This window comes from Carcharodon carcharias, chromosome 1 (genome assembly GCF_017639515.1).
Source record: "Carcharodon carcharias isolate sCarCar2 chromosome 1, sCarCar2.pri, whole genome shotgun sequence".
Taxonomy (NCBI): domain Eukaryota; kingdom Metazoa; phylum Chordata; class Chondrichthyes; order Lamniformes; family Lamnidae; genus Carcharodon; species Carcharodon carcharias.
The window spans coordinates 230,274,656-230,289,737 of NC_054467.1; positions in this window are offsets into that span (position 1 = coordinate 230,274,656).

Consider the following 15,082-nt stretch of genomic DNA (forward strand, 5'->3'; position numbering starts at 1 on the left):
GACCCCTTCCATTACTTTACTGATGATCAAGAGTAGACTGATGGGGCATTAATTGACTAGATTGGATTTGTCTTGCTTTTTTTGTACAGGACATACCTGGGCAATTTTCCATATAGCTGGGTAGATGCCAGTGTTGTAACTGTACTGGAATAGCTTGGCTAGGGGTGCGGCAAATCCTGGAGCACTATAAGTCTTCGGCACTATTGCTGGAATTTTGTCGGGGTCATTGTCCATAGCCTTTGCAGTATCCAGTGCCTTCAGCCGTTACTTGATATCATGTGGGGTGACTCGAATTGGCTGAAGACTGGCATCTGTGATGCTGGGGACCTCCAGAGGGGGCCAAAATGGATCATCCACTCGGCACTTCTGGCTGGAAGTTGTTGCAAATGCTTCAGCCTTATCTTTTGCACTGATGTGATGAGCTGCCCCATCATTGAGGATGGGGATATTTGTGGTGCCTTCTCCTCCAGTGAGTAGCTTAATTGTCCACCACCATTCCCAGCTGCAGAGCTTAGATCTGATCCGTTGGTTGTGGGATTGCTTAGCTCTGTCTATCACTTGCTGCTTGTGCTGTTTGGCTACAAGTAGTCCTGTGTTATAGCTTCACTAGGTTGACACTTTATTTTTAGATATGTCTGGTGCTGCTTCTAGCATGCCTTCCTGCACTCTTCATTGAACCAGGGTTGATCCCCTGGCTTGATGGTAATGGTGGAGTGGGGGATATGCCAGGCCATGAGGTCACAGATTGTGTTTGAGTACAATTCTGCTGCTGCTGATAGCCCTCCATGCCTCATGGATGGCTAGTCTTGAATTGCTAGATCTGTTCGAAATCTATCCCATTTAGCATGGTGGTAGTGCCACAGAACACAATGGAGGGTTTCCTCAATTGAAGGCGGTGCTTTGTCTCCACAATGACTGTACTGTGATCGATCCTACTAGTACTGTCATGGACAGATGCATTTGCAGCAGGCAGATTGGTGAGGGTGAGGTCAAGTATGTTTTTCCCTCTTGTTTGTTCCCTCACCACCTGCCACAGACCCAGTCTAGCAGCTATATCATTTAGGACTCGGCCAGCTTGGTCAGTAGTGGTGCTACTAAGCCACTCTTGGTGATGGACATTGAAGTCCCCCAACCAGAGAACATTCTGTGCCCATGCCACCCTCAGTGCTTCCTCCAAGTGATGTTCAGCATGGAAGAGCACTGATTCATCAGCTGAGGGAGGGTGGTATGTGGTAATCAGCAGGAGGCTTCCTTGCCCATGTTTGACCTGATGCCATGAGACTTCATGGGGTCTGGAGTCAATGTTGAAGATCCCCAGGACAACTCCCTACTGACTGTATACCACTGTGCCGCCACCTCTGCTGGGACAGGACATACCCAGGGATGGCAATGGTGGTGTCTGGGACATTATCTGTAAGGTGTGACTCCGTGAAGATGACTACGTCAGGCTGTTGATTGACTAGTCTGTGAGACAGCTCTCCCAATTTTGGCACTAGCCCCCAGATGTTAGTAAGGAGGGCTTAGTAGGGTCGACAGGGCTGAGGTTGCCATTGTCATTTCCGGTGCCCAGGTCACTGCTGGGTGCTCTGTCCAGTTTCATTCCATTTTTGTGTTTTTGTAGCAACTGAGTGGCTTTCTGGGCCATTTCAAAGGCCGTTTAAGAGTCAATCACATTGCTGTGGGTCTGGAGTCACGTGTAGGCCAGACCAGGTAAGGATGACAGATTTCCTTCCTAAAGATAATTAGTGAACCAGATGGGTTTTTAGAACAATCAACAATGGTTTCATGGTCATCACTGGACTTTTAATTCCAGATTTTTATTGGATTCCAATCCATTTGTCGTGGCAGGATTCGAACCTGGGTCCTCAGATCATTACCTTGGGCCTCTGGATACTAGTCCAGGGACATCACCTCCCATCGCTGTTCCATCAGCAGCCTTTCTTCCATCATAATGTCAGAAGTGGGGATGTTTGTGGATGATTGCTCAATGTTCAGTACCATTTGCAACTCGTCAGATACTGAAGTGGCCTGTGTCTATATGCAGCAAGACCTGGACAATATCCAGGCTTGAGCTGATAAGTGGCAAGTAACATTTGCACCAAACAAGTGCCAGGCCAGAAAAAATTTAATCATCTCCCCTTGATATTCAGTGGCATTACCATTGCTGAATCCCGCTCTATCAACATCCTAGGTGTTCCCATTGACCAGACACTCAATTGGACCAGCCATATAAATACTTTGGCTACAAGAGCAGGTCAGAGGCTCGGGATTCTGTTGAGTGTAACTCACCTCCTGATTCCCCAAAGTCCATCCACCATCTACAAGGCACAATTCAGGAGTGTGACGGAATACTCTCTACTTGCCTGGATGAGTGCAGCTCCAACAACACTGAAGAAACTCAACATCATCCAGGAGAAAGCAACCCACTAGAGTGGCACTCCCTCCACCTCTGACGCACAATGGCAGCAGTTTCTACCATCTACAAGATACACTGTAGAAACTTAGCAACGCTCCTTCAACAGCACTTTCCAACCCCACAAACTCTACCACCTAGAAAGGCAAGGGCAGGAGATGCATGGGAACATCACCATTTGCAAGTTCCCCTCCAAGCCAAACAGCATTCCAACTTGGAAATATATCGCCGTTCCTTTACTGTCACTGAGTCAAAACCCTGGAAATCCCTTCCTAATAGCATTGTGGATGTATCTGCACCACATGGCCTACAGCAGTTCAAGAAGGTGGCTCACCACCACTTTTTCAAGGGCAATTAGGGATGGGCTAAAAATGCCAGCCTAGCCAGCAACACCTACGTCCTGCGAAGGAGTAAAAAAAAATCTATTCTCCCTTTCTTTATCAGTTTCTTAGTCCCCCTTTCCTGAATACTAAATTGCCTGCAACCCTCAGGCTAACTACTTTTTTGACAACTTTATAAGCCTCTTCCTTTTATCTAATACAATCTTTAACTTCTCTTGTTGGCCATGGTTGGATCACTTTTCCTGCTGGGTTTTTGTGCCTTAAGACAATGTAAATTTGTTGTAAACTATGTATTAATTCTTTAAATACTACCCACTGCCTGTATACCATTGTACCTTTTAATGTAGTTTCTCAATCTCCTACAGCATATTTTCCCCTCAAGCCTCCGTATTTTCCTTTCTTTAGATTAAAGACCCTTTCAGATTGAACTAGATCACTTTCAAACTTAATGTATAATTCTGCCATATTATCGTCACTCTTCCCTTTACAATGAGAATATTAATTTTCCCTATCTCATTGCACAATACTAGATCTAAAATAGCTCATTCTCTAGTTGGTTTGTTAGCATACTCTTCTAGAAAACCATCATGTATACATTCCAGGAATTTGTCCTCCACAGCATTAGTGCTAATTTGGCTTACCGGTTTGTGTGTAGATTGAAATCCCCCATGATGCTGGTGGAGGCAGAAACCCTCAACCCTTTTAAAAGGCACCTGGATCAGCACCTGAACTGAGCTGTAATCTGCATGGCTGCGGATCAGGCGATGGAAGGTGGGAGTAGAATGGGTGGCTATTTCTTTTTCAATTTTTTTCTCTTTGACTGGCGCAGACATGATGGACTGAATGTCCTCTTTCTGCGCCGTAACTTTTTTAAGCTTCCATGTTTACTGTATTACCCTTATTACATGCACCTCTAACTCCTGATTTATACTATGCCCTATGATATCACTGTGCGGTAGCTTATAAATAACCCTCAACAATGTTTGCTATCCCTTGCTGTTTCTTAGCTCAAACCCAAACCCAAACTGGTTCTACATCTTGATCTTCCAATCTAAAATCCTCTCTTGCTAATGGATTGACCTCACCCCTTATTAACAGTGCTATCCCACACTCTTTTGCCTATCCTTCCCAAATGTCAAATACACTTGAACTTTCAGTTTCCAGCCTTGGTCACCCTGCAGTAACGTGTGCCTTTAGTTCTGCCTTTTTATTGTTTTTGTTACAACTGGCTTTATTTGCTAGCACACTGTTAAGTTTCTATGCTTTGTCCCTTCCTGCCACACTCAGAAGATCAATCCCCTTATTGTTACTTTGTCCTCTCTTTAATTTATCACATCTTCCCTCACTTGATCGTTCCATGTTTAGTTTAAAGCCCTCTCTCACTGCCCTAGTTAAACAACTCACCAGAACACAGGTCCCAGCATGATTCAGGTGAAGGTTGTTCCAACAATACAGTACCCATTTTCCCCAGTACTGGTGCCAATGCTCCATGAATCTAAACCCATTTCACCCACACCAATCTTTCAGCCACACATTCAACTCTCTAATCTTATTTATCCCACTCTAATTTACCTGTTGGCTAGGGTAATAATCCTGAGATTATTATTTTTGAAGTTCTGTTTTTTAATATAGCTCCTAGCTGCACAGTGGAGATCCTCCTCCACTGTGGTGGCTGTGACCAGAGTATTGTTCTGTTTACAAGTCTTCAGGGGGCATCTCTAACTTGAGGCGACCTCGCAGTCCACCACCTACAGTGGCAGCACCCACCTCTCTCTGTGGGGTTGCCAGATGCCCAGAACCTGCTCACCATCTTTAATTGGACCCTCCTGAAGACAGTTTCTTAATTATCCACCTCCTTGAAAATCTCCTCCAGGGCTCCACCATGGTCACCTCTGGGTTCCTGAGCTGGACTTCAGGGATTAGGACCCTGGAACTAAAATTCAGCCCTATATGTTGTTTAGGAAACAGATAGAGGTGGGACCTGCATGTGGTGAAACAGTGCAGGGCACAAGTGTGCTGCAGCCCAGGAACAGGAGGAAAGGGAGGTGCTGGATACTGCTATCGGTACTCTGGATACCAGTGCTCAGAAGCAGTTTCCAGATTTTCACAGCATCTGTCCACCAGCAGATTAATAGGATTGCTGAGTCATTGCATTTGGCGATTGGCAGTGACTCCATGGAGTATGGATTTAGTGCCCTATCTAGGAAGATAACATTTGTACTCACACCCCTGCCATTCCATCAATGCTCTTACTGCTGCCCATCACCCATCCAGCCCAGGCTGGTGCCACCAATGCCAACATTGTGCAGCCTGTAGCTGGGTCTTCTCAGCCTAGAGACACTTGAGATCATCCTCCGAGGTCACCCTGCCGGGCCATCTGCAGTTTCCTCAATGGAAGGTCAGCAGCTTTTCACCAGCCATGCCGCAGCCACTGAAGTAACTCTGCATAGGAGCAGCAGGACAGGCAAAGGCACATGGAATATAGGCACTAAGGGAATGCACAACCATGATTCATTTATTTTTGCCTGTATGATTTGATTTACATACTTGGATTGAATGTGTATTTTGCATTGGCTTTAACTTTTGTGTTGTGGACAAGAAGCAGATGTGAAGGTCAGTGAAAGAGTGAGGATTGTGGGACCATTGTGAATGGGGAATTGGTATTCATGTTAAATTAATTTTTCATATTTAACCAGGGCAGAAAGGGGGTGTCTATGTTTCAGCCTCCTTCCTTTCCAACTCCTATCCCTCTGCCTCCTTCCCTTCCTCATCTTTCTACTCCTCCTCACGCTCCTTCTCCTCGGCTTCTCACACGATAGGTGTTGGCAGGAGCTGTCCTTTTATGAAGGCAAAGTAACGCAGCGTGCAGCATTCCACCACAAATCTGAAGACCCCCACCAGTCGAGTACTGCAGAGCTCCTCCAGAGCTGTCTGTGCAGCAGAATTGTAGCTTTAGGATGCCCCTGGTCTGCATGATCAGGTTTCTTGTGGCAGCATTTCGTTGTGTGGCCGCTGCACACCTGTACGAGGGTTGAGATCTGGTACAAAAAGAAACACAAAAAACTTGAGATCCGGAGTTGTGTCATCAGTGGATAGACCTTGTCACCCCGTGCAGCCAGTCTTTGGTTTGTTGTGGTGGTTGAAATAAAGCTGAGACAGAAGACTGATGCAGAATAAATGCATCATGACTGCTGCCAGATAGCAGGCATTGAACTGCGTGATTTGCAGCCATGGTCACACAGCAGCTCACATCCCTTCGGGTGTAGAGTTAGCATGAGGCACATGCAAAGCAATGTGCGGGCAGTCACTAGCATTCTGCAACACAGGGGAGCCTTGTAAACTATCATTTTCGCCATGTCTGCTTCTCTCTGGCAAGGGGGAATAAAATTAATTTACCTACCTTTTCATAGAGAGCCTCAGTGATCTTCCTTTTGCAGCAGTGCTCTCGAAATTGTGAGATGTTGCAAATATCTCAGCCTGGAAGGAGGAAGACACATTCATGTCCAAGGCAACAGCTACCAGCACAGCCACTGCTAAGGAAGCCCTTGCCCTGCTCTGAGGTTGTAGTTGTGGCTGATGGCGATTTGCCGATTTGGATGAGGGCATCTTTATTGAAGTGCACATCTCATACACTGTTCCTCATTGAGTTCAGTAAGGAGAATTGCCCGCTGAACACCCTGGATGGCTATGGCCTCTGATTCAGAACCCCGGAGCTAAAATTCAGCCCTGTGTGTGTTCATCTCCAATTTTAATTTCTCAACCTTTGACAGACATGCCTTCAACTGCCGTGGCTGTGTCTTCACTGCCAGCTGTGGCTCAGTTGATAGCACTCTTATCTCTGAGTCAAAAATGTGGGTTCAAGTCCCACTCCAAAGACTTGAGCACAATAAAAGTGGCTGACATTCTACTGAGGGAATGCTGCACTGTCAGAAGTGTTGTCTTTCAGCTGAACTGAGGCCCCATCTGCCCTCTCAGGAGGACATAAAAGATCCCATGACACTATTTGAAGAAGAGCAGAGGTATTATCTCTGGTGCCCTGGCAAATATTTACGCCTCAATCAAGATAATTAAAAAGAGATGACCTGCTCGTGATCACATTGTTACTTTTGGGAGTTGCTATGTGCAAACTGGCTGCCATGTTCTCTGTAATACTCCACCTCAAAAGTATTTCTTTGGCTTTGAGACATTCTGTGGAAAGCTCTGGAATTCCCTTCTTAAACCTTTCTGTCTCTCTCTACCCTTCTCTCCTCCTTTAAGATGCTCCTTAAGCCCTACCTCACCGGCCTAAAATCTCCTTATGCGGCTCAGTGTCAAACACTCCTGTGAAGCACCTTGGAATGTTTTACTATCTTAAAGGTGCTATATCAATGCAAGCTGTTGGTGTAAATTACATAATAAACAATGCTGACTGGCTGTATGTTGTATTGTAGAAATCATCTTGGTGACTGATCATATGCAGCTTAAATCAAGTGACAAATAGTATAAATGTTAGCCCGTAGGAGATGTTAACTAAGTGAGTATAATAAAGCAATATTTTTTGTATATTAAACAGAAAGGCTATCCTTTAGTTTTATGTTTATATTTCCTTATCTCCTTATTGATAACAGTTACAGTTATATTTATGATTGTTCCCCAGCTTGGTGAATAAAGTGCACATTCTGGGTGGGTACAATGATCTTCCATAATACAAAAGTGGGATGCAGTTCAGAAATGATGCAGAGCAGCTGGATTTCCCCCACCTATGCAGTGGATGGTTGTTGGCTGCAGTTCCGCGTTTCCTGACTAAAAAGGCTTTTGGGGTTAATTATGCCTCTGATTTCTCAGCAGACCAAACTTCATTGTTGCCAAAACATCATGAAGAGCATCAGTCTCACAAACGTTCAAAACAACAGTGGCAAAATCCACCGAGTATAAGGAGACAAATAAGGCAAAGGAAAAGAGGAAAAGCTGGCTTCCTGAGTTTTATGCTTAAACACCTTGCATTGAATGGCAGGTCACAGCACTGCTCTTATTCAAGTTTTCCATGGTTTACATCCAAATGGTCTAAATGCAACAGCTGCTCGGCAAGACTTCAAGGTTGGAATGTTTTATACATTGGTCTCAGGAACTGTGTCCCACTGAGATATCAGCAGCAACACCCGTTAAACAGCATGACTCTGAGCAGTAAAGTCATTTCTACTGCTGTGTGCTGGAACAAGCTGGCTATGGGAGTGGCAGAGAGAGGTAGTTCACGGTGAAAATCTAATACCTCCGGGCATTGGGTGGTGCAGCTGATAAATTGGATGGAGGACACCCAGGCATTCCTTGTTGAGCAGCTAAATTATTCAAAGAGTTAATTAATCTCATGATTCACAAAAGGAGGCAGCACAAACAGGGTGCGAAAATCTAGTCACAGAATGTTACCATCTGGTACCCGAGCATTCTGCATCTACCTAATTTGATGTGTTTTATTTATTTTGGGGGAAAATCTAATTTTAAATTAATGTGCAGCTTAACCCAACGTGCTGTAGGTGTCATTCGGGTATCTCAAAGCTCACGCGCTGTGGCTTTAGCTGAGTTTGATTCTGGACGTTGATTTAGCTTGAGTGGAGATTAATGGAAGGTGTTTATGAGTGATGTGGGGGATCCAGACCAACCATTAATAAGAGTAATAAACCGAATCCTGGAGAAGAGCAAATGTCCTACAGAGATGCAGATTGGAAAAGTAATGATGGCTGTACTGGGAATGTAATGGATGAGGCTGTGACGAGGACTGGAGACTTACTTGCAGACAGATGGTTGCTTGGGGATTGCTTCTGCAGTGGGCTCAGACCTGAAGCACGTCTGTTATTGTGAACATTGACGAGTGACTGTTATTGGGGACTTTGAGCCAAAACAGTGATTGTTACTGGGGACTCTGATCCAAAACATTGACTGTTATTGGGGACTCTGATCTGGAGCAATGACTGTTACTGGGGACTCTGATCCAAAATATTGACTGTTATTGGGGACTCTGATCCAAAGCAGTGACTGTTATTGGGTACTCTGATCCGGAGCAGTGACTGTTATTGGGGACTCTGATCTACAGCAGTGACTGTTATCGGACACTCTGATCAGGAGCAGTGTCTGTTATTGGGCACTCTGATCAGGAGCGATGACTGTTATTGGGCACTCTGATCCGGAGCAGTGACTGTTATTGGGCACTCTGATCTACAGCAGTGACTGTTATTGGGCACTCTGATCCGGAGCAGTGTCTGTTATTGGGCACTCTGATCCGGAGCAGTGTCTGTTGTTGAACACTCTGATCTGGAGCAGTGACTGTTATTGGGCACTCTGATCAGGAGCAGTGACTGTTATTGGGCACTCTGATCCGGAGCAGTGACTGTTATCGGACACTCTGATCTGGAGCAGTGTCTGTTATTGGGCACTCTGATCTATAGCAGTGACTGTTATCGGACACTCTGATTCGGAGCAGGGACTGTTATTGGACACTCTGATCAGGAGCAGTGTCTGTTATTGGGCACTCTGATTCAGAGCAGTGACTGTTGTTGAACACTCTGATCAGGAGCGGTGACTTATTGGGCACTCTGATCTGGAGCAGTGTCTGTTATTGGGCACTCTGATTCGGAGCAGTGTCTGTTACTGGGCACTCTGATCCGGAGCAGTGACTGTTATTGGGCACTCTGATCCGGAGCAGTGTCTGTTATTGGGCACTCTGATTCGGAGCAGTGTCTGTTACTGGGCACTCTGATCCGGAGCAGTGACTGTTATTGGGCACTCTGATCCGGAGCAGTGTCTGTTATTGGGCACTCTGATCCGGAGCAGTGACTGTTACTGGGCACTCTGATCCGGAGCAGTGTCTGTTATTGGGCACTCTGATTCAGAGCAGTGTCTGTTATTGGGCACTCTGATCTGGAGCAGTGACTGTTATTGGGCACTCTGATTCAGAGCAGTGTCTGTTGTTGAACACTCTGATCAGGAGCGGTGACTTATTGGGCACTCTGATCCGGAGCAGTGACTGTTATTGGGCACTCTGATCCGGAGCAGTGTCTGTTACTGGGCACTCTGATTCGGAGCAGTGACTGTTATTGGGCACTCTGATCCGGAGCAGTGTCTGTTATTGGGCACTCTGATCCGGAGCAGTGTCTGTTACTGGGCACTCTGATCCGGAGCAGTGACTGTTACTGGGCACTCTGATTCGGAGCAGTGTCTGTTATCGGGCACTCTGATTCGGAGCAGTGACTGTTACTAGGCACTCTGATTCAGAGCAGTGTCTGTTATTGGGCACTCTGATCTGGAGCAGTGACTGTTATTGGGCACTCTGATTCAGAGCAGTGTCTGTTATTGGGGACTCTGATCAGGAGCAGTGACTGTTATCGGACACTCTGATCCGGAGCAGTGACTGTTATCAGACACTCTGATCCGGAGCAGTGACAGTTATTGGGCACTCTGATCCGGAACAGTGACTGATATTGGGCACTCTGATCCGGAGCAATGACTGTTGTTGAACACTCTGATCCGGAGCAGTGTCTGCTGTTGAATACTCTGATCCGGAGCAGTGACTATTATTGGGCACTCTGATCCGGAGCAGTGACTGTTATTGGGCACTCTGATCCGGATTAGTGATGGGTGACCTCCTCCAAATATCAGAGCTCCTCCAGAAGGAATGGAGAAATGGACCCCCAGCAACTTTCTTTCCAATTTCCAAAAAAAAGGATCAATTCAAAAATCAATAATTAGCAATGATTAGTACATTTTACCACTGTGCACCCTGAAATAAACCCCCCTGCCCTCGAACCCCTCGTCACCTGACTTGACTTTCACTGCTTCTGTGCAAAGCCAGGGTTAATTGAATATCCCACATAAATGCACCTGAGAAATATGTTGAACAGATGCAGATATGAATGGGAATTATCTGTACTATGATCAGCATGAATGCATTCCCATTTGTATGTAAATTGCTGTTTTCCCACATGGTTTACTTATGGTCTATGGTAGTAGTTTGGCTGCAGTTAATCAGCATACAGTACAAACTTTTGTTTCTTGTTATTACTTAGGAAAAGCTGAAGAACTTTTTTGTGTTTGCTGGACTCCTGCAGCGTCATCGGAACATGAATTGGCTACTCAGCCCCTCATTTGAACCTGCGTCCACCACGCTCTCTGGCAGTGCATTCCAAACCTTAACCACTTGCTCTGTGAAAAAGATTTTTCTCTCATATCGCTTTTGCTTCTTTTACCAATTATCTTAAACCTGATCATTCTCGTTCTCCATCCTTTCACAAATGGAAACAGTTTCACCTTACCTATTCTGCTCAGACTCCTCATGATTTTGAATAACTCTGTCAAGTCTCTCAGTCTTCTCTTCTCCAAGGAAAATAGTCCTAACTTCTCCAGTCTATCTTCACACCCGAAGTTCCTCATCCCTGGAACCATTCTTGTCAATCTTTTTTGCACTCTCTCCAATGCTTTCATATTCTTCCTAAAGTGCGGCACCCAGAGCTTTTTCTGCCATTCGGTCAGAGCATGGCCGATCTGTAACTTGCCCCACTTTGCTTCCATAACCCTCCTTGCCTAACAGAGACCCAGAAATCTCAATTTTGAACTTTTCTATTGACCAAGCCTCAGTAGCTTTTTGGGGCAAGAGTCCTAGATTCCCACTACCTGAATATTGATGAAAAGAGAGATATGTTGTCGCAGCTTTTCCTCTTACACTCTTGAGGACAAACACAAGAATGCCAAATTTTAAACTATCACAATAATTTATACTATAGGAGAAAAGGGTGCTGATTGGTTGGCAAGTCTGATTGGCAGAGGCGTTGCCATGGAGAAAGCAATGGGGAACTACAGGCTCCCCAAGCTCCCGGGCAATTCAAAAAAGGTGCAAGACTTCAACATATTCCTTTCACTTGCAGAGAATGAATCCCTCCATATGAACCCTGTCAATTTCAGCAAGTGTCAATAAGCCATGTTACGAGCTTGACTGATTACCTTAAATTTGTAGTGAAAAATGAAGTGAATCATTTTGGTATGAAGAACATGGAGAAACAATATAAAATAAAGGGTACAACTCTAAAGGGGGTGCAGGAGAAGAGGGACCTGGGTATATATGTGCATAAGTCATTGAAGGTGGCAGGGCAGATTGAGAGCACAGTTAATAAAGCACACAGGCTTTATTAATAGGTGAATTGAGCACAAGAGCAAGGAGGTTACGTTGAACTTCTATAGGACACTAGTTTGGCCTCAGCTGGAGTATTGTGTCCAGCTCTGGGTGCCGCACTCTAGGAAGAATATGAAAGCATTGGAGAGAGTGCAAAAAAGATTGACAAGAATGGTTCCAGGGTTGAGGAACTTCAGGACTAGAGAAGTTAGGACTATTTTCCTTGGAGAAGAGAAGACTGAGAGACTTGACAGAGTTATTCAAAATCATGAGGGGTCTGAGCAGAATAGGTAAGGTGAAACTGTTTCCATTTGTGAAAGGATGGAGAACGAGGTTTAAGGTAATTGGCAAAAGAAGCAAAAGCGATATGAGAGAAAAATCTTTTTCACAGAGCAAGTAGTTAAGGTTTGGAATGCACTGCCAGAGAGCGTGGTGGACGCAGGTTCAAATGAGGAATTCAAAAAGGAATTAGACTCATTTGATGAGGAAGAATGTGCAGGGTTTTGGGGAGAATGTGGGAGAATGGCACTAAGTGTATCACTAATTTGGTGAGCTGGTGCAGACATGATGGGCCAAATGGCTTCCTTCTGTACTGTAACAATTTTGTGGTTCTGTGGTTGTCAGTGTACAGATTAACTCACTCAGGATTATTCAGCAATCGTGGAATCAAATCTAACAGTAGATACTTTCTTTTCGGTTTTGCAAGTGTGGACTTGTTGAGTACGGTCTGTATTCCACCTATTATGAGCAACCAAGGGAACATGCTGTTGCTTTGCTCAGCCAATTGTTGGCCTATATACCTGGCATCACACCAGCATGACATCTTTCAATTGTGTGACAGGCAGATCATTATTCTGGACTAACAGCAGCACCCTGTTAGTGGAAAATACTACTTGCGTAGCCACTGTATAGCAGCAGTGTGAAAAGGGTTGTTTAAGCTGTTGTTCAAATTTTTGAGATACTTTGCCTTTCCAGGGTAATTTGAGGTAGACAAGGCAAATTTCAGGTCCAAAAGTGGCCATTCCCTTTGTGCGAGGAAGTATGTCCCGAATTTCTGAAAGATTTTAAAGTTTAATTTTAAAGTCACGCTCTCTAGTTTCTAGACTCCCTACCAGAGATAGATTCTATCCACCCTATCAAATTCTTTAATCGTTTTAAATACCTCAATTAGATCATCCCTTAATCTCCTAAACTCAAGGGAATACAGGTCTAGATTAGGCAACCAGTCCTCATAGTTTAACCCTTAAATCCCTGGCATCATTCTGGTGAAGCCGCACTGCTCTCCGCCAAGACCAATATATCTCCATGAGGCACAGTATGCAGAACTGAATGCAATGCCCTAAGTGGGGTCCAACCAGAGTTTTATATAACTGTAATATTGAGAAAGGTGTCTGGGTTAGGATGAAAAAAAAATCTATGAATGCTTAAGTAAACACAGAAAGTACTGAAAATGCAGCCAGCATCAGAAAGGGAGAGACCAGTTAATGTTTCAAGATAAGTGGTCAGGCAGGAAACTCCTTTCAGAACTGACTAAGAGGTCATCTGTTTTTGTTAAGCTTTATTTTAATAAATGGAAAAATCACGTAAGGGGTCACCTTAATTTCCTGATATGAACTTCTGGTGCAGAAAGCTGTGTGCTAAGAGTGCCAAAGCCAAATAGTCCAGAATTCCTGAGGTTGTGGAGGAATCAATGGTAGCTGTTTTTGTATTGAGGTCCGAGAGATTTTTTTCGGGCTGGTTCTGCTACGGTGCAACTCAAGCAGGGAGTGATACTGGGAGAGGGGCCAAAGGGAAAGAGGGACAAATTTGTCAAATTTGGCAAAGGCCAAGGATGGAGAGAAACTAATTACGAGGTGCCCACTAATTTCCAGAATCACTGGACCTTCTAATGACATTGGAGTATGGTAGTGCTGTGGTAATGTGACTGGACATAGAATCCAGAAAGATGTGAATTCAAAGCCCGCACTAGATTGAGAATTTGAATTTTTTTTTAATTCATTCATGGGATGTGGGCTTTGCTGGCTGGGCCAGCATTTAATGCCCATCCTTAGTTGCCTTTGAGAATGTGGTGGTGAGCTGCCTTCTTGGTCCGCTGCAGTCCATATGGTGTAGGCACACCCACAGTGCTGTTAGGAAGAGAGTTCCAGGATTTTGACCCAGCGATAAGTGAAGGAACGGCGATATATTTCCAAATCAGGATGGTGAGTGACTTGGAGGGGAACTTCCAGGTGGTGGTGTTCCCATCCATCTGCTGCCCTTGTCCTTCTAGGTGGTAGTGGTCATGGGCATGGACGTTGCTGTCGAAGGAGTCTTGGTGAATTCCTGCAGTGCATCTTGCAGACAGTGCACACTGCTGCTACTGTGCTTCAGTGGTAGAGGGAGTGAATGTTTGTGGATGTGGTGCCAATCAAGCTGACTGCTTTGCCTGGACAGTGTCAAGCTTCTTCAGTGTTCTAGGGGCTGCACTCATCCAGGCAAATAGGGAGTATTCCATCACACTCTTGACTTGTGCCTTGTAGATGGTGGACAGGCTTTGGGGAGTCAGGAGGTGAGTTACCCGTCACAGGATTCCCAGCCTCTGACCTGCTCTTGTAGCCACAGTATTTATATGGCTAGTCCAGTTCAGTTTCTGGTGAATGGTAACCCACAGGTTGTTGATAGTGGAGGATTCAGTGATGGTAATGCCATTGAACATCAAGGAGCGATGGTTGGATTCTCTCTTGTTGGAGATGGTCATTGCCTGACACATGTGTAGCATGAATGTTACTTGCCACTAGTCAGCCCAAGCCTGGATGTAGTCCAGGTATTGCTGCATTTGAACATGGACTGCTTCAGCATCTGAGGAGTCGCGAATGGTGCTGAACATTGTGCAATCATCAGCAAACATCCCCACTTCTGACTTTATGATGGAAGAAAGGTCGTTGATGAAATAGCTGAAGATAGTTGGGCCGAGAACATTACCCTGAGGAACTCCTGCAGTGAGGTCCTGGAGCTGAGATGACTGATCTCCAACAACCACAACCATCTTCCTTTGTGCTAGGTATGGCTCCAACCAATGGACAGCTTTTCCCCTGATTCCCATTGACTCCAGATTTGCTAGGGCTCCTTGATGCCACAACAGGTCAAATGCTGCCTTTGATTTCAAGGGCAGTCACTCTCACCTCACCTCGGGAGTTCAGCTCTTTTGTCCAT